Source organism: Littorina saxatilis, unplaced genomic scaffold, assembly GCF_037325665.1.
Source record: "Littorina saxatilis isolate snail1 unplaced genomic scaffold, US_GU_Lsax_2.0 scaffold_1335, whole genome shotgun sequence".
Classification (NCBI taxonomy): Eukaryota; Metazoa; Mollusca; class Gastropoda; order Littorinimorpha; family Littorinidae; genus Littorina; species Littorina saxatilis.
The window spans coordinates 4,690-25,000 of record NW_027125929.1 but is presented as its reverse complement, the minus strand read 5'-3'; the positions used below and the strand labels follow the sequence as shown (position 1 = coordinate 25,000).

The window sequence follows — 20,311 nt, the reverse complement described above, 5'->3', positions numbered from 1 at the left end:
TGGTTTACAGTGTGGAGTCATTTACCAACGTGTCGATTTTTTGCTAAAGACGTATTTACCTTTTCAAGCCAATTTTTTTTTTAACATGTTTTTACTTCTTTTAAGTACATATATAACATTGCATGTGCGCCTTGAGTCGCCTTGTGGTGAGATATGTGCGCGTTATAAATTCTCGTATTATTATTATTATTACAACAACCGCAGACACAAACGACTATGCCAACCGCAAGGGACACAATGACAAAAGCTGATCTCTCGCGCTAATAGGATAGGATAAGACAAGGATAAGAGTTCATAATTATAGTCCTGTGAGGTTACCATCATGGAAATTCAGGCTTCTTTCTCATCAGGGAAAGCGAGCTGCCAAACAGTATACTGTGCTGCCCATTTATTTCTTCTTTTTCCTGCATGCGTGTTTCCAAGCCCTGAGACTTTCGCTGTGGACTTGGGTTTTTATCGTGCGCATGCGTGCACACGGGGGTGCTCGGTCACCGAGGAGAGTCTGCACAACGTTGACTCTGGGAAATAAGTCCCTCGCCGAACGTGGGGATCGAACCCACGCCGATAGTGACAACTGGTTTTGAAGCCAGCACTGGGCGGGGATGTAGCTCAGTCGGTAGCGCGCTGGATTTGTATCCAGTTGGCCGCTGTCAGCGTGAGTTCGTCCCCACGTTCGGCGAGAGATTTATTTCTCAGAGTCAACTTTCTGTGCAGACTCTCCTCGGTGTCCGAACACCCTCGTGTGTACACGCAAGCACAAGACCAAGTGCACACGAAAAAGATCCTGTAATCCATGTCAGAGTTCAGTGGGTTATAGAAACACATAAATACCCAGCATGCTTCCTCCGAAAATGGCGTATGGCTGCCTAAATGGCGGGGTAAAAAACGGTCATACACGTAAAATTCCACTCGTGCAAAACAAACCTCGAGTGTATTTGGGAGTTTCAGCCCACGAACGCAGAAGAAGAAGAAGAAGAAGAAGAAGAAGAAGAAGAAGCACCGCTACTGACTGAGATATTTCCCCGCCCTGAGCTATGTTTTGAAGAAACTGTTTGGAAATAACTGTGTCACGGGTTGTGGATGTGTTGTATTTCTTGACGATGAGGCAAGCTAACTATGTAGGCTCTCAGTGGAAATTACCAGTGGATACACGCCGTTGTCATTGCAGTAGACAATGAGCTCCCAAATGAGCATGTTTTCGGAAGACAACTGCGTGATATCGAGTAGGCACTGTGCAGACATGGTTTTTTTTTCTTTCTTTCAAGAACACGCAGATCGGAGTTTATTGTCGCCGACGCTGTGTCTTCACTGGTAATTCGCAATGATATATATAGGTTACACACTCCGAGTTCTGATTATCTTGCATATTTTCCCGAGGGGCGATTTTCAGGTATTACCGAGCCTTTGGCGAGGTAATACCTGAAAATCGACCCGAGGGAAAATATGCAAGATATTCAGGACGAGGTGTGTAAGCTATTTATCCCATTATTCCGACGTTTTCATTAAATACTCTTACTTTTTCCACTAAAACCTGCCCGTGCCTGTTTTCAGCTTGCCAAAACCCTCCGCAGTCGAAACTCATGTCAGTGAATTCAAGCGCAAAGCTTTTTCCCATTTGTCAGCATAATGGACGGCGTCATTCGACTTGTATGTGGACATTCAGTCATTCATATTGCTTATAAAAAGGTCTGCTATCTGCTTTTACATTTTGAAAGTCATTTTAAAATATCCCTGTGTATATTTGACATCGGCTTTCGTTATACTCAATTCGGCATACCGGGTTTATATTTTTACCAGAATTGCGCACGATAATGGCAGCGCAACAAATTCAGTTCGGGCCGTGCTGGTTTGATCGTTGACCCAAGTCAGTTTGCATGCAGTGTTACTCACGGTTTGTCAGTCGGGGATAGAAATGTTGGCTGTCATTGCGCTGTTCTGTTTTGGTTTTCACACGTGGATTACTTACATATTCAGTCGTCGGGTTTAGGTGAGCCAAAGCTTCAATACTTCGCCTGTTGTAGACGTTAAGCAATAAAGCTTGGAAGTTGTATGTCGGCACTGAGAGTCGGTCGCGGTACATCGCTTTCTACTTTGTCCCGGTCTTGAGTTTGAACACCTAAGGTTGGATACATCTAACACCTCACATCCTCTTCTCTTCCCCATATATCTTAACTGTATCTCCAACTTCTTTTCGTCTTCTTCTTTTCATTTTGGTGCCACTCCCTCATTTGTCGCTGAACCCCGCAGTTGACTCGACTCGGATTCACACAAGCCCGTCTAGCAGACGACAGTTCAAACAGTCTTGAACAGCACGGTTGCAAGCAGATTCAGCTATCAATCGAAGCAATACACTTAAAGCCAAAGCAAATAACCAAATGAGAAAACCTAACGTTTGATTTGACTTCATGGTGAGTCTTCTGATAATTTTTTGGGCGTTGGAATGGATCTCAACGGGTTCCCAGCTACGACAACTTTTCCAGAGTTATGCACCGCAGGCATGCCTTCGACAATCGATGTCAGTTTCAGATTGAGTTTTCGAACTACCAGGTGACTGGGTTGTGTTTTGATTGCTCTCTCTCTCTCTCTCTCTCTCTCTCTCTCTCTCTCTCTCTCTCTCTCTCTCTCTCTCTCTCTCTTTCTCTCTCTCTCTCTCTCTCTATCTCTCTCACATGGTTCTGTGTAGATGGCTGTCTGTGTAAAAATTAGGGAGTATCGTCCCTTGATCCCACTCGCGATACTCGTTGAACATGCCTTTGACCATGCAGTCGCTTCAGCCAGCGAAATATCTCGACTCCGCTCTTTAAATCCATGCAGAATGTGCGTATCGTATGAAGTATTCTTTATTTTCTCAATATTGACACATGTAGGCCTGTACCTATACGTGATATTGACTTTGACACCATAAAATATTTCAGTCGTATTTTGAAAAAAAGTAGTCCATCTGTAAACTCTGAATATGCAGATGACCTCTATAAATTATTCAATTGTACTCTGAAATCAAAGACAATGACCAATGACAGTTGAGATCGAGACTCGGTTGTGATGGATAATCCATATGGTTGCGATGGATAATTCAGAATAATCACCTCCTCAGCTAACAGAGACAAAGAGGCAGGTCATGGGATAAATATGGCTTTCCACTGAGAGGAGGCGACCCGAATTTCGCAGGAATGGGGTGATACAGTAAATGAAAATAGATAGCCTGCCTCACTTTTATGAAATACCTACAACTCTTCCACAGGCCATATCAACCCCAACAGAGTTATTCCCGGAATGCTTCCATTCAGTTAAATGCTTACCTTTGTGAATGTACCCCCGGCAAACACAGCGACCTTTTTGGATGACGTCACCCACGTACCCGTCATGTCACACACAGTACACGTCACTTGAATCGTCTCGCCTTTATCCAGACTGCAATAACCAGTATCCACATTAACAAGAACAAGTCCTGCATAAATAATCAAATATATATTCACGGGTGTTTCAGATTTGTGAAATGCAAGTAGATTTTGAAAATGCAAGTCGAGTCAAATCTGAGGAGTAGGTGAGCAGATAAATTGGCTGCACGGAACAGTTGACACAGGAAGTGTAGAGAGGGGTGCCATGTAGCCAGGTTGTGTGCCTCAAATGTAGAGAGGGGTGCCATGTAGCCAGGTTGTGTGCCTTAAATGTAGAGAGGGGTGCCATGTAGCCAGGTTGTGTGCCTCAAATGTAGAGAGGGGTGGCATGTAGCCAGGTTGTGTGCCTTAAATGTAGAGAGGGGTGCCATGTAGCCAGGTTGTGTGCCCTAAATGTAGAGAGGGGTGGCATGTAGCCAGGTTGTGTGCCTCAAATGTAGAGAGGGGTGGCATGTAGCCAGGTTGTGTGCCTTAAATGTAGAGAGGGGTGCCATGTAGCCAGGTTATGTGCCTTAAATGTAGAGAGGGGTGCCATGTAGCCAGGTTGTGTGCCTTAAATATAGAGAGGGGTGCCATGTAGCCAGGTTATGTGCCTCAAATGTAGAGAGGGGTGCCATGTAGCCAGGTTATGTGCCTTAAATGTAGAGAGGGGTGCCATGTAGCCAGGTTGTGTGCCTCAAATGTAGAGAGGGGTGCCATGTAGCCAGGTTGTGTGCCTCAAATGTAGAGAGGGGTGCCATGTAGCCAGGTTGTGTGCCTTAAATGTAGAGAGGGGTGCCATGTAGCCAGGTTATGTGCCTTAAATGTAGAGAGGGGTGCCATGTAGCCAGGTTATGTGCCTTAAATGTAGAGAGGGGTGCCATGTAGCCAGGTTATGTGCCTTAAATGGCATAGAAAGTTTGAAAGAAATGACACGGGAATGATTTTTGTTTTTAGTTTGGATACAAAAATGTCGCACTTTTATTTGACCTGGGTTAGTACATTGAATGATATATGATACCCACACATGCGAGGCCTGGCGGTGACCTTACAAGTAAATTTCTACAGCTGATATAACAAACTCACAGAGAAAAACTTTATTCTTTACATTTCTGTTCAGTTGCATCGGAGACATGAGAAATGACAGGATATGGAGAAGCCAAATGGCGAAAAAGTAATTATCCTAAATACGTGAGAGAGACCACTCATTACATAATAATAACGTTCAAACCACACGTGTGTATAATATTGAAAATGAGGTCATGTGAAGCTAGTCTGGCAGGGACCTGTTTTTCCACTGCTTATGATGCCAAAGTCACCGAGACAAACGTCATTATGGAGAAGCAAAAAAAAGGGCTGCTAATTCCCCTGGATGAAGTTTTAGAACTAACACGTCACGCTACACTTTCAAGAGTCATGTTTCTTTGCTTTGACGTAAGAGATTGCAGGAGGCTTTGGAAGAGATTGAGGTTCCAAAAGAAGCAGTACAGTATGTAGAATAAACAGAATACTACACGACTTGCTGTTTCGTACCAGATTTACACTCGTTAGTTTTTCAAATAGTGAACAGCTCGCTTTTGCTCGCAGTTCAATATTTAAAGAAAAACCTCGTGTAAATCTCGTACGACACAGCCAGCCATGTAGTATTCTCTATGTTCACAATACATACATCTGCTTTGAACTAGGTTTATGTATATTGGTCTATTACCCAAACACAATATTCAATAAACCCCTGCCTACCTTTCATAGAGTACACTGTCGTCCCCATAGAGAATATCGCCGTAACCGGCCTTGGCATTTGTACTTGAGGTGAGTTGAAAGTTGACTTGAACCGTATTTCCGTCTTCTACAGAAGTAACGGCTAAGACACACTTTTTGGTATTACAATGTGTAGCCACTATGTAATCAGAAGTCAGGAGATGGGTTGGGAGAACTGCAAATCTGCACAATTTCAATTTCAGCTTTAGATAATACAATGACATTGAATTTCCTTGTGAGGTATCTGTATTCTAGAATGACCCTTCTCGCCATGTGTCTGTCTGCCTGTCTATCTGGCCCCTCTCTCTCTCTCTCTCTCTCTCTCTCTCTCTCCCTGTCTGTCTCTCTGTCTCTGTCTCTCTCTGCCTCTCTCTGTCTGTCTGTCTGTCTGTCTGTCTGTCTGTCTGTCTCTCTCTCTCTCTCTCTCTCTCACTCTCTCTCTCTCTCTCTGTTTGGTTCTTTGTTTACTTTTTTGTTTGTAAATTATTAAAACTTTTGTTTATATTGTTGTAAAAACAGGTTGTAAGAAAAGGCGTAGCATTTAACCTCTATCCTTGAAAAATAAAATTCCACCATCATCATCATCATCATCATCATCACCATCACCATCATCATCATCATCATCAATCATTAATCATCAATGATCATCAATGATCATCATCATCATCATCATTATCAATCATCAATTATCCATCATCCATCATCATCATCATCATCATCATCATCATCCATCCCCCCCCCCCCCCAGCGGCACGGTTGGCCTAGTGGTAAGGCGTCCGCCCCGCGATCGGGAGGTCGTGGGTTCGAACCCCGGCCGGGTCATACCTAAGATTTTAACATTGGCAATCTAGTGGCTGCTCCGCCTGGCGTCTGGCATTATGGGGTTAGTGCTAGGACTGGTTGGTCCGGTGTCAGAATAATGTGACTGGGTGACACATGAAGCCTGTGCTGCGACTTCTGTCTTGTGTGTGGCGCACGTTATATGTCAAAGCAGCACCGCCCTGATATGGCCCTTCGTGTTCGGCTGGGCGTTAAGCAAACAAACAACAACAACAACAAATTCCCCACCCCTTGCCCCCACCCTTCCCCACCCCCTATTACACTACACCTCTTCTCTCTCTTGTTGTTTATCCGCCTTACTTTGCTTAAAAAAAAGTGCCATTTTATAATATAGATTTTCCAGTTGTGTGCGTTTCTGTAACAGTGAGTGAAATTGGTGGTGGTCATTTTTGTGTGTAAAATGTTTTGTATTAAAAGAATAACAATGTTTACAAAACGAAGTAAAGTAATGAGTCGTTGTTGAGCTTACCCGGAAGCAGAACCAGTCACACCGGGTTGATTGTATTCAGGGTTAGCCTGAACAAAGATGTCGTCACTACTGGAAATGCGGACACTTTTCTGGTATTTGCCGCTGCCACTGTCCATGCTGACGTCATGAGTCAACTCCAGTGTGACAAATTCGCCACCTGCCAGTGTCCTTACCTGTTGCGGCTCCGTAAGGCCTATAAAGTCTATATAAGCCTGAGAAAAAAAGTAAAGTAATTATAATGATAAAGCCACCGTTCAAACCTTGGAGACGGCAACAAACACAGCTAGAGACCGGTGGAAATGGAGGACAAGAGACGAATTCTGGAAATAACTGTCGGTTGTTGTGGAAGAGTTGCATTCCCTTTTTGGCTCACGTAAGTGTAGCCTATGCGATGCTAACTTTTGTCTGTCTGTGCGTATGTATTTGAGTTGTTCTTCAGTACTGGTGACAGAAAGGGGGAAAAGTGGTCAAAATTCAAATCTCTAGTTTTGTTTTTGAAATATTGCTTTTCATAAAGCAGAAATACTGTAGTATCTGTTGTACATAAGAAAAAATCACTGGTTCACATGGTTCCTGCATAATCTAACTTTTAAAGATGGTTCTTGTGTGTCTGTGTGTATGTTTGTATGATGACGATAGGACCCGAAACGGCTGCACGGACTGAGACAGGAATTGCAGAGAATGTTCTTTGCCACTCGAGTCGTGTCATAGGGTACTTTTGGAATAGCAAATTTGAAAGGATTCTTCAAAAAACGGCGGAAAACATTATATACCCTGTGAGCTATCGAGGATCCTCCCCGTCTGGGCTGTCGAAACATGGTAAGACGTTTTCAAATGCGGTTAACGGGGAGATACACTCGAAGCACATTTAGCGAAGTTATGTTGCCAAATCATCAAAGATCAACATTTCACTACACGGATCGATGCACACAGTCGAAATAGATGTGACTTTCACACGACCGAAGACTACTTACTAGCAGACTAGCAGACGACAAGATCTAAATATTTAGATCAGTGAGAGCAATCCGTTGAAGAACAGTTACTCCGCTTATTCGTCTTCAGTTAAGCTTATTTCCCCTGCCATAAGTTTCCTTGCAGATCTGCAGTCGCGTAGTGAAATGAACTAGTGTCATCGGAAGATTCTTCTCAGGCAATGATCAAAGCACAGTAAGTTCTATGCTGACAAAAGTCACTTTCGGACAACACGACGATTGACTTAATTTATGAGCCCAAAGGTAACAATATCGACAAGAATGTACGCATTTGACATTAAATGAAACATTCATAGACAGTTTCCAACTCACCAGATCTGCCAAAGAGCCGTCATTCGTGAAAAAAACGATGATTTTAATCAGACAGGTATCGGAAACAAGTCTTGGTCACCTGCGTTATTCCTTCCGAGGCGACGTGACGGCGCCACATTTGTTTGTTTATGGCTATTTATCGCGAAACAACACAGTTGAAATTTGTGTGTAAAACACCACAAATGTGTGGTGAATCAGTTCGTCATCTGCGTTTCGATGGTAATTCAGTCAGATTGGAGTTACTTTGAATCGAAGGCGAGGGTAACCTGCGTTATTTGTGTGACGGCGTGAACAAATTTGATTGCAATATTTTATACAGAAAGTAAATTTCAATGATTCTGGCTCAGACTTGTAGATCTGTTATGCAGTGTTTTGGTAGTGTATCTGCTTTTCTGCTATGAAGCTCATTTGGAGTGATACGCTGATGGAAGTGGGGTACCCTATGTGGGACATCAGCCGTATGCAGATTACGCCTCAGAACACTCTCGCATTTCACAAAGACAACAATAATTTGCAACATTTCAAGAACTGCATCAGTTTTATTAGATACTATTTCAACAAAAACAGCACAAACACGACTATTATCAACAACACAGAACGGGAGGTAAGTCTTCAAAGACGCACCAAGTGTGCGTTCCCATATTTGTACGCCATTTTTGGCTCACGTAAGTGTAGCCTATGCGATCGTAACTTTGTCTGTCTGTGCGTGCGTGCGTGCGTGCGTGCGTGCGTGCGTGCGTCTGTGCGTGTGTATGTCTGTGGTAGAAACTCTAACATTTGAAGACGTCACATTACATTGACGTCACATTATGACGTAAGAGGGTTAGACGTCACGCGAAGGAAGTACTGACAGTCTCGGTCATTATTATTTTGAGCGCGCCGAGACTAGTTGGCAGTCGTGTCCTTGTAAGTAGGCTACATGCAGACAGACAGATCTAGATCTAGTGTCTCGCTTTCTTGCACAGTTTCACCTATGCTCTTTCTGTGTGTGTGTGTGTGTGTGTGTGACGCTGTGTGTGTGTGTGTGTGTGTGTGTGTGTGTGTGTGTTTGTGTGTGTGTGTGTGACGGAGTGATTGAGTTTGTGTTACTGTTTGTCGATTTCTTACGTGAGCCTTGAAGGCTTCGCCTCTTGTTGCTAGTATTTTCACAGTAAATCTTAATATTTCCATATCTATCGAATGATTTTGATATTTTCTTTGATTGTGCCGATTCTCCTATCTCTCTGGCATGTACTGGGTGCTTTGTGACCAGTTTCTCACCTAGACTGTATTGAAAAAATGCGTCCGTGTGAGCTGACCCCCACTTGTGACCAGTAGCAAAGAACAACTCATGTATGTGGTAGAAACTCTAACATTTGAAGACGTAACATTACATTGACGTCACATTATGACGTAAGAGGGTTAGACGTCACGCGATGGAATTACTGAAAGTCTCGGTCATTGTTTTTTTGAGCGGGCCGAGACTAGTTGGCAGTCGTGTCCCTGTAAGTAGGCTACATGCAGACAGACAGATCTAGATCTAGTGTCTCGCTTTCTTGCACGTTTCACCTATGCTCTTTCTGTGTGTGTGTGTGTGTGTGTGTGTGTGTGTGTGTGTGTGTGTGTGTGTGTGAGTGTGTGTGTGTGTGTTTGTGTGTGTGTGTGTGTGTGACGGAGTGATTGAGTTTGTGTTACTGTTTGTCGATTTCTTACGTGAGCCTTGAAGGCTTCGCCTCTTGTTTTCCCTTGTTTTCTTTCCCATAGAAACAATAAGGCAATCTACACGTGGCATTGCCCCAGTGTTCCTATGCAAACAATGGAAACCAACTTTTCCACAACCCGTAAAAACCTGACAGCGTCATTTCCGAACATCATCTATTGTTGAGGTCTTTTGCTCCACAAAGAGCTAAGAAGTAAATACGAAAGCAAGTAAGTAAGTGATAACGATAATGAAATTGCAAGAATATATAAGCAGTGGCAGAGTAACAGACTGTTTGTAAGCGTTTGTAAAAAAAGAGTGGCATGTTTTAACTGAACAGGTTAATTAAACAAAAGCTGTTAAAAGAAAGTAGGATGTTTTACCCGAACAGATGAACTGCTAGGATTGGTCAAACAAAGTGATTTTTTTTAACCTGAGAAGATGATTTATTAGAGCTGGTCAAACAGAGTAATGAGTTTTTACCCAAACATATTATTTATTTGGGTTCAGAATAGCATGTTTTATACGAAAAGATGAACTATCACTGTTGGTTAAAAAGGGTATCATGTTTTACCTGAACAGAAGCATTGTGAGGGTTGGTCAGAGAGACTGCCATTGACCGTAGGTTTGGATACTGGAAAGGGTGCCATTCCATAAAAGCCAGGTAGAATTCTTTTCCACCCTGAGCACCTTAGAGGAAAGCAAAATAAATGTGTGTGATTTAAATGAGACCTTATAGTAGAATGTTAGACACAGTCCTATCTGTAAAGACAGTTCGGCCCACTATCTCATATGTGGTCAGACTTTTACATAGGTTAAGAACATTCCTCCACGTAAACGTATACCAAAAACCAACAGTCTGACTGCTTCTTCTGTAGATTGAGATTTTGTTGATGAATTAATTTCACAAAAAGCGACTAGCGTCCTTGAAGTAGTTATTTCGTCAATTTCGCAGATTTTTGGTATGTGTCCACTTGAAGGTACACCGGCACGGTTGGCCTAGTGGTAAGGCGTCCGCCCCGTGATCGGGAGGTCGTGGGTTCGAACCCCGGCCGGGTCATACCTAAGACTTTAAAATTGGCAATCTAGTGGCTGCTCCTCCTGGGGTCTGGCATTATGGGGTTAGTGCTAGGACTGGTTGGTCCGGTATCAGAAGAATGTGACTGGGTGAGACATGAAGCCTGTGCTGCGACTCCTGTCTTGTGTGTGGCGCACGTTATATGTTAAAGCAGCACCGCCCTGATATGGCCCTTCGTGGTCGGCTGGGCGTTAAGCAAACAAACAAACAAACACACAAACAAACAAACAAACAAACTTGAAGGTACGGTCTTATCCCATAGGAAAATCTGAGCAGATCTGAGATGGTGAGTAGATATGTTTACACCGGGAAGACTGTGCATTTCAACAACTGTTTGCTTCCAGGCCAATGAACGAAGGATACAATCTTCAGGACTAGCCATGTTGCGTTACATGTATATTATGTAAAACTGTCTGAACACACACCACACTTTTTCTTGTTGTTGGTGTACATGTTGTTGTTGGTAAAAAATGTCCTTCTCGTAACTCGGTATCGTAGTTTTGAAATGTATTAGGAGTGAGTATAAAGCAAGGAACAAAATGTGATGTGATAGCGTAAGACTAAAAAAATAAAAAGGAAAAAGGAAAAACAAATGTTTTGAGCAAAGAAAAAACCCCATATGTGAGGCTAAAAAAAAAGAAAAAGAAAAAAAGAAAAGAAGGCGCTTGGTTGAAATATTTTGGCACGAATAACCCCCCCCCCCCCCCCCCCCCCACCACCCCTCTCTCTCTCCCACCCGAATAATCACAAAAGTTAAAATGAAATACAAATAAAAATACAGCAAACTCAACTACGACAAACAATCAGACAAGCACAGAAAGATACACAAACAAACAATGAAGCCATGATAACCAAACCGAACAATCAAGCAAGAAACCATCAAGCCATAAGACGAGCAAAAATAACGAAACACGAAACGAACATACACAAATACAAAGAAACAATACAGAAACAAGAGCACAATACACTCACTTGACATCGAGGTGCAGACAGCAAGGACCAGCAGTACGCCGAGCGGAACTGTTGTCGTCATCTTCTTCGCCATCTGAAAATGAAGCTAAAGCGGCCCAGGTCCCACTGTGACGAATTTTGACGGCGAGGTCGTTGTGGTTCGTATTACTTCGTTCTTGTTCGGGCGATTTTTCGCAGGCATTCGTGTGGTTCACCAAACTATTTGTGATATTGGGACCTTAGCTTCTCCGAATGTTCATCCTTAAGCTTAGGTCCCCCTATCACGAATATTTTGGCGAACCGCAACGAGTTACCACGATTTTGCCAAAACGATGTTTGCCACGAATGATTGCGATCAAGAACGAAGTAATACGAACCACAACGACCTCGGCGATTTTCTCCACGAATCCCAAATCGTTGTAGTTCGCCGTCAAAATTCGTCGCAGTGGGACCTGGGCTTAAGCGAATGTTTATCTTAGCATTTCGTCACTGTAGCCTCAGCTTACTTTACTTTATCTTATTCCACTTTATTTCATTTCATTTCAGTACTTTATATTACTTTCTTCTTAATCGTTAACTTTATTCTGCTTCTTTTTAGTTTTGTTATGTTAGTTCGTTTTACGGAGAGAAAAAAATAGTATAAAATCATCATTACAGTGTGTTTTTTCAATCGTGCCTTGAAAAATTGCTTTCCACCGATTGGGTGTTGAGGTTGTTAGCGCGCTAAATAGTGAGACTGGATGGAAGCGAGAGAGAGAGAGAGAGAGAGAGAGAGAGAGAGAGAGAGAGAGAGAGAGAGAGAGAGAGAGAGAGAGAGAGAGAGAGAGAGAGAGAGAGAGAAACTGAAACTGAAACTGAAACTGAAACTGAACTTTATTACCAAAGGATAGAGGTTTTAGGCAAAGCCTAATCTTACAACCTGTCCCTTATACAAACACTTAATACAGACGCACATAATATAGATAGTAAAATTGACAAGGTTATTGTTACTTACAGACGTATATAATGTAAATAGTAATAAGAAAAGGGTTATGGTTTTGTATACACATTCAAAAATGGGAAAAACATGTAGTGTGGAAATTGCAGCATTGTTGCAATAATGCATTGCATATAAACATCCAAAACAACTAATAACAAAAGGAAAAAAACAAATGTGGGGAGGAATTGTCCCAATCATTCGCATGTATATCATTATCAATACTTACACATAAAGAACAAATCAAAATACAAACATAACTTGACTAAATGTAAAAAGCACTAAAAAATCAGACATGAAAAGTGTTCTATTTACCCATTAAGCGGGAATGAAACTGGCGCCTAAACGTTTTCACAGAAGAGGCATTTCGGAGGGGTAGGGGTATGGAATTCCATAGAGATGCTCCTGAGAAGGCTAAACTTGACTTATACAAGTCTAGACGAGGGATGGGGGGAATCAGGTTCTGGGACCCATATCTTTTTGTGGCATGTCTGAAATGTGATTTTAAATATCCAGGAACATTATTGTTAATTACTTTGTACATAAAGACAGCCTTGTTTAGCGTCAGGGAGAGACAGAGAGAGACAGAGAGAGAGACAGAGACAGAGAGAGACAGACAGACAGACAGAAGACAGAGAGAGAGAGAGAGAGAGAGAGAGAGAGAATTGGGCAGAGTCAGAGACAAAGACAAAGACAGAGAGAGGGGGGAGGAGGGGGCAGTTAGGCATTTAAAACAGATACATGCAGAGAAAACTCGCATTACTTTGTATAATCAACATACATTTCGTAAGTATCAGAACAACAATTGACTCAAAAACGTACCTCAGAGGCACATCGGAAGAACACCCAGAAAAGACAACGACTGCCAAAAATCGTATGGCTTCACATCTGCTTCGTGTAACTCCCCTTGACGATTTTTATTTATTAAGACGCAGCAACTTCACGCCTGTACAAAGCACACTATTTTGCAAAGAGAGTCTTCGGGTCTCTTAGCAACAGTCCAAGCTACCGACTGCACAATAGAAAGTCCATTAATTGTACATCCGTCATTAGCATTTTTATTTTATAGAAGCACCTCTTTCGATTCATCAGAGTTGACTTCAACTCTAACAAAGCTTTTATTGACACACCGGCGAAAGCTACAGTCGAACCTGTCCATAGCGATCAGCCGAGGGACAGGACAAAAGTGGCCGTTAAAGACAGGTGGTCGCTATGGAGAGGTGAGTTATAGAGAAGATAAACTCGTCACGGATCTTTGGGAGTGGCCGTTCTGGGCGGGTGGTCGCTTTTGAGAGGTAGTCACATAGCACAATCACGAACAAAAGAACGCGCAAAAAGACATAACGTAACAATTTAATGGAACAGTTTCCTGGGAAACAACTCATTCTCCTCAGAAAGCACCAAGGCTGTTTAATGTTGTTATAGTTTCCAGTGGAAAGATGGTTTTATCTCATTTAAAACGCCTATAAGCCAGATCTCAGGTGGTAGTCCTAGTCGTTTACATGGGGAGGACTGTTCCTTTGACTACAAACAGAAACGTCGCTTTCGACTTTCAGCCTAGCGCAAATATTTTCAATTGCTTAGGTATTAGGTAGTGCAACATAAGGTTGGAAAATGTTCTTTGAAACTGGAGGAAATAACGGTTGGAATTGAGCACTTGTGCAATACAGTTCCCTCTCGATGCGGAATATTTTCTTTGCGCCATTTTGTTTCGCACTTACGTGCGTGTTTCGTGAAAAAAAACGAAGAACTTCCGTACGTAAAACGCTTCTTGACCCTTGCTATTGACTTGTGACGGCTACAAGAGCACTCATGTAACCCTGATGTTTGGTCTTAGTGGTATAGTACGTCATACAAATATCCCAAAGGACTTCATATTGGTTTTGATTACAGTTTCTGCTCCAAGGAATCCCAACTGCGGATAGTAACATTTGTGTGCCGACACAATATAGATACTTAGCTTAAAGGCACGGTCAGCCTCCCGTAAACCATCACAGACACTGTCAGGCTTTTACACACAGTACAAACACCCTTTCATTTAAACACTCGCCGCTTGAGAACATTCTACTAGGCGACGCCATTTTCTGTGACCAGCTGGCCAACAGAAACAGAAGAGGCAGAAGGGGAGATAGGCGGAGGGTGGCGAACTCAAACTCCCATCTTCTTATTCTTCTTTTATTTTACAGCCTGTAATCATAATACACAATAATGAGTAAAATGACCACAAAACAATACATTGATTATATTGAGTACATTGATTATATTCTTCTGCAGATATAATACATACAAAGTCAAATCAAAACAGTTAGTTGTTCAACAAAAAAATCAGAGTATCAACAGTAGTGATACTGTAGCAAATAATAAGGCATTTAACAAAGGAATGCCTCAACATAAACATAGATAAAATAGACAATAGCAGAATGCACTGCAGGCCTTCCCATAGGAATATATACATGAATCAAATGAATCATACGGTGACAACAATTAAAGTCCAATACAATATAGGCATAACATAATATAATACAATAATAACATGTGAGGAATAAGAACAAAATCCAGTGTAAACGTAATTAAAAATGGGATAACCTCACACACCTCAGGACAATTTCCTGTCGGTCACGGTCGACATCTCCTGTGTGAACAGCTCGCTCAGGCTACACCATGCTGACTGTAAACAAATACCTTGTCTACTCAGTGACTCATTCCAAAAATACAAGTACAATGTCTAATCAGAAGGGAAAAGAGTATTTATTATCATCATCGCCTGCGTGTATACCTAAACATTTTAATCGGTTCCGCCTCCTAATTGAGCGTGATAAGGAGGGGGAAGGAACGAAGGACAAGGGAAGAGGAAGGAAGAGAAGGGGGGATACTCTTGAACAATTAATCAGCTACAGCGCGGTACATTCCGAGGTACCTGTCAAGACTCTGGCGCACGCGCGCTGTGCGTTTACTGCCCGACCCTAGCAGACACAGCGGAAGGGAAAGGGGGAAAAGGAAAATAGGGCCACGCCGTGGGCGCTGTTCTCACTTATTCATTAAAAACAGAATTGTATTCGTAATAGGGAAAACTCATCTAATGCAACTGATTTGGACCTTAGTGTAACTTCCATACAATTCATACAACTCGCTATCATATAATTCGACACACGTTTTTATCTAACAATCACAAGCAATAAAATAGCTATCCGTAACCTATCAGACCACTTTTCATAATAAAACAATTCTAAACAATATCTTTACACACTCAAACTAGAAAAATGCAAAATATCCGTGAACAACTATCAAACATACATTTCTTAAATCCTGATTACGTTTAATAAAGAGACTCAATAATTCTTTCAACACAAAATTCAATATTTCGCAATTATAAAACTAAAAATGCATCCAAAATAGAGCGAGCAATTTTCAAAGAATTTATTTTTGCGTGGTTTATCTTACCCCTGCGCCATCGTGAACCCGTGTGATCCAGTTTCCTTTTTTTTCTCACAATTTAGTCGTCAGTCGTCAGTTTGTGAGTTCAATGCGACTCGCTGTAAGCTTATCTGCAATAGCACGTTATTGTGTTCCTCTGAATCTAAAACGCAACAAACGGCTGCAAGTCACACGAACTAGAGCGGTGGAGGTTGACCGTTCAGAGGAACTGGCGCTATGCAGAACCGTCGTCTGCTACGAGAAAGACGTTTTGCGTGACACGTTTCCGGGCTTTTCTTTTTTCAAACTTTCAAAACTTCGAATTGTACTGATCTTGTCTTGATGAAAAAAATTTTTTTTTTATGATTTAAGAATGTTTGTGTAACACGCTGTCAATTTATTATTTAGATTTTAAAAGTTAGGTCTAGTATCAAAACGAGGCGCCCGATAGTCCGTTCTGATAGTCCACAAAAATAAATTGTTTGAAAATTTCTCACACTCGACAGAAAGCAGCCAGGATGTTCCCGTTCGGTGAGCGTTCAAATGGAAGTATGCTTGCACTGTATGTAGAGGCTCGGGGAGCTCAGTGATGGTTTACGGGAGGCTTACTGTGCCTTTAATCAATCAGCATGACGACGTTTTGCATTCCTCTTCAAGGCAAGCGTATAATTATGATGTCAAGTTATCTTCTTTGTGTTTTAGCACATAATTATGGCTGACTAAAATCGTGTAATCTTGTAATTTTGTGACACTATTTCAAACGTTTGGTTCTGGAGTCAAACTATTTGTGGAAATCAAGCCTACCAATGTTAAATAAGCGCAGCTATTGGCGTAGCCGACAAGGTGGCTGTATCAGATGGGGGAAAAAAAACGTACGTAGCCCACACAGCTGACAAAACTAGCATCAATTTCCAAACAGAAGTTGCCTCCCCACAAATTAAAAAAACACATCATGTACACACACACACACACACACACACACACACACACACACACACACACACACACACACACACACACACACACACACACACACACACACACACACACACACACACACACACACACACACACACACACACGCACGCACACACAACAACAATAAAAACCGCATTTCTTACCTTTTTCTTTTCATTTTGTGGTTATATTGAGCATGTACATATATTGCCTTTGTGTACTTAATATATTATGTATATAGCTTAAAATCTAAACATTGATCGCTTTTCACCTGTTTACAGTGTTGAAAAAGACCAACCCTCCACGCCCCATCACCACCCCCAACCCCAAACACCCACCCCCTTCAACACCATCATCGTCTGGGTATATTTGTGAGTCTATTTATGTTTATGTGTGAAGCAAGTGCGCAGCCAGTCTCATTTTGTAAACCTTGTGACTGTTCTACATGATATTTATATAAATGTACGTATTTATGTGCAAAAGTGCTTCTTTTTATTTTTTTTAAGTATCCAATGTGAAGCTTGAATAAAAAAAAAATTCATTTTTCGACTATTACTAGTTTTCCAATACGTTGTTACAGGTTAGGAAAGACGTTTCAAAGCGAGTTCGAATAAAAAAAACCTGTAAAAATAGAATTAAACTGTCAAACAAAAAATCATACTAACATTAACAAATAATGAATAGGACGTCGTAACTTGGCTGTTGCTATTATTAAAGTGCAAATAGCAGGAACAGTTAAAACGATGAAAAGTGATTTAGAACAAATGATTTTTTCGCTCTTTGGTACCCCGGTTTTCAATCGAACGGAGCTTTTCTCTCCTTTTGTGTAGACACAAACACGAGTTACATTTTCACCAACGCAAAAATGCAAAGCTTTACCGAAAGCACACTAGTCGTGAATGCTTCCTTATTGATTTTCTATTTTTACGTACATTTACATTCCAAATATGTTGAGTAAAATCTCTCTCTCTCTCTCTCTCTCTCTCTCTCTCTCTCTCTCTTTTTTCCCATCATCATCATTGTCACGATCGGGTGACAGAGACCAAGAAAGTGTCACTCAGTGGAGTGCCTGTTCTTGGTCGATTATGATAGAAAGCGCCTGTGCGTGATATTGGGCTACAGCAGAGTTTGCTGACAGTGCTCAATGAACACGGAGGGTTTGCTGCGCACGAGTTTTACAGTGGAGGTTTCTGCTGTCATAGGGCTGACGGTTTTTCGCTGACAGCGCACACGGGATTTTCAGGGATTGAGTTTCTCGTGTCTTTTTTCTGCTTGGGGAGGCAGAATTGTGTATAGCTGGACTGGTTTTGTGACAAGGTCAGTCACGTGTTATTGGCTAGGTTGTCTGAGAGAGGCACAAGGACGGCGCACTTGACACCCAGCGGCAGAAGGGGAAGGATCTAATACACAGTTTCTAGAGTATGATGGTTTTTCACCGAGTATTATATTCGGCACTCTAAGGGAACTTCCACCAATTATTTCTTCTCTCTGCCACGTATTTTGCTGAGGACAAGTCGTCAACTTTCCTTCGTCGGCGATGGCTTTCGCATAAGGATTCGACAAGGGGTTCTGGACGTTTTTGGTCACTGTTGACGAACAGAGGCTGTTCCAGGGAGGAAGCGGATTTTTGCTTCCATGAGAGTACAATCATAGGCTTTTGAGGTAATAAATCATTATTTAACGCTGTTGATGAGTCTGTGTTTGTGGAATGAAATACTCTCTGTTGTTCTTTCCAGGTTAGCGCATAATTTACTCTCTGTGACGCTAAAATACTAATCTGTATATGGTTTTTGCAGATAGGGAGAGAAGGACGGAAAATGACTGTTTTGTTGTTGTAAAAAGTCCGTTTTGTGCAGGCCCACGTGCTCGATGAGATATTTAAAGATGACATGTTTTAAGGTGGTGGGTGAGGGGTAGCTGACATGTTTAGTGCACCGATGCTTTCTGTTTGCAGCCTTCGTTCGTTTCTGTCGGTTGCCTGTAACCGCTGCACGGCTGCCTTTTGACGGGGCACTGCTAGCTGCAGACGTTGGAGCTGGGACCTGAGGAAGCTACGCTAACCGGCTAACCAGCAGACCGGCTAACCAGCAGACCGGCTAACCAGCGAACCGGCTAACCAGCAAACCGGCTAACCAGCAACCCGGCTAACCAGCATACCGGCTAACCAGCATACAGAAAGAAAGCTAAGTGCACCGTGTCTTACGCACCCCGTTGACCACCGTTGTCTTTTCTTATCTGTGATTTCATTGGAGTAGTGACAACGTGGGGTGTGAGACCCCTGCATGAACTAGAGCTTTTGAACAGAACATTCTCATTTGACTGTATTTACACGGGATCAGCGTGTTACTATAATTTTCTATATACTACTGGCATTTTGTCAGTGATCACGGGTTTTTTTACGTGTTGAGAACGTAAAAGGAACATATTTTGAGTGAAGGCTCGAGGGAGGTGGCGAGTTTATACATAAACAGGCGTCTGAAACTTATACTTTTGTTGACTCTATTTAATTGTATGACTGCGAGAGTGGATCGTGGTGTGGTTAGTTAATTAGTAGTAATTAACCGGTTCATAATCACCTTAAGTGATATATTGAAACGTGACACATGGGGGCCAAGCCGGGATTTACTCAGTTAATTTCCAACTGATAAAGACCCACCAATTAAGGATAACTAAGAGCAGATAATCTCGTCAGTGCTCGACTTATTTTCTGCTTGGTGCTACCCTTTTTTGTATAGTTTTGATCATATACCACACCTTAAGCGATTCACATCTTGCAGGAAATGTAAATTGTAATTTGTGAGTTATTGTATGCGCTAACTGTGATTACTTCCCTTTCCTTTGTTTGTGAATCTTTGTTGTTGTACGTTCAGAGTTTTCCGTTGCAGAGAGCTGAGCGGGGTTAGCGGATTTGTTATTCGTTTTACTCAGTTTTCTCTACATTGTTGTTTCGCATTCTGTAACAGGTTACATTTCTACCGTCTTGTTTTACTTGGATTTTTCTCCATATTTTGACTTTGTTGGAATTTTGGGGGGGAAGGGTCCGAGGACTTCTGTCCTAACCAAGGCTGTGGGAGACACTCTGTTTCACCGCAAAAAGCAGCCGATAAAGTAGGCCACGGCTGTGGGAAACGCTTTGTTTCACCGCAAAAAGCAGCCATAAAGTAGGCTACGCGTTTTGTTCTACACCGTTTGGATTTTTCTTCTGCATTTTCCGGTTGCTGGATTTTTGTATCCATTTCATCACCGCGTGTTCTAGCTATAGCCGCGTTAGACTTATTTTTGTGATAAAGCTTTGCTAAAACTAACCATGGCTACAGGGGGATCTCCGACGAGGAGAATAACTTTCGAGACTCCTGGTAGTGAGCAACCGACTGAGCGAGACGCACGCGTTAGAGCCCGAAGCGTTCTAAAACGCTTAGAAGTAGAACGGAAGGAAGAATTTGAGCGACTGACAAGAAAAGAAGAACGTGACCGACAGGACAAGAAAGACGAACTTGACAGACAAGAAC

At 42.1% G+C, this 20,311-nt stretch overlaps 1 long non-coding RNA gene across 1 annotated transcript; it reads left to right on the top strand.

Moving 5' to 3' along the window:
• The first annotated feature begins 17,819 nt into the window (after window positions 1-17,819).
• Window positions 17,820-19,287, top strand: LOC138954384 (uncharacterized). The gene is made up of 2 exons (XR_011451812.1): window positions 17,820-18,464; window positions 18,757-19,287. It is a non-coding gene; the product is annotated as an uncharacterized lncRNA (long non-coding RNA).
• Window positions 19,288-20,311: the final 1,024 nt, after the last annotated feature.